This window comes from Galeopterus variegatus, unplaced genomic scaffold, assembly GCF_000696425.1.
Source record: "Galeopterus variegatus unplaced genomic scaffold, G_variegatus-3.0.2 Scaffold3980, whole genome shotgun sequence".
NCBI classification, from domain to species: Eukaryota; Metazoa; Chordata; class Mammalia; order Dermoptera; family Cynocephalidae; genus Galeopterus; species Galeopterus variegatus.
The window spans coordinates 23,613-24,312 of NW_007730091.1; positions in this window are offsets into that span (position 1 = coordinate 23,613).

The following is a 700-nucleotide window of genomic DNA, read 5'->3' on the forward strand; positions in this document are numbered from 1 at the left end:
TTTAAGCTGTATACATATCTACCCTGTTCCCTGCACATAAATAATGCCAACATGTGTACATGTGCCCAGCACAGTCGTGTTCTAGTAGTCACAGAACCTGGAGTCATAACAGCTCTGGGCTGGAAACAAACCAAATAATCAGTAGGAGAATGGATAAAGGGTGGTATCTACACCAGTGGAACTCCACACAGCAATAAGAATTCACATATAACAGCTGCCATCATATTAGGGAGAAATCTCACACACCTAATGTTCATCTACACCCAAGACATCGGCTACCCCAGCAAAACTAATCTGTGGTGCTGTCACAAGGGAGGGTGCCCTTGTGGGAGCCAGGACAGCGTGGCAGAAAAAGGCCCTTCTGGGGTGAAGCTGATATTCTGTTCATTCACTGTGCTGCTGAGCACATGAGTATGTTTAGTTTGTGACGTTCATGGAGATGGATGTGTCTGATTTCTTTTGGGGGGGCGAGCAGCTGACTAGTATAGGGATCCGAACCTGTGACCCTGGTGTTATGCATGACAACAATAAAGCAAAAGGTAAGAAAAGGTAAAAAGGGAAATTAAATGCATACTGAGGTATTGACACTTGAAGGAAGGTGGCAAAACTAATTATTTTTATTAGACTGTATTAAATAAAGATTCATGATTTCATCATCAGTGTAACTTCATGAAGATTTGTATATGATTATACCCAACAA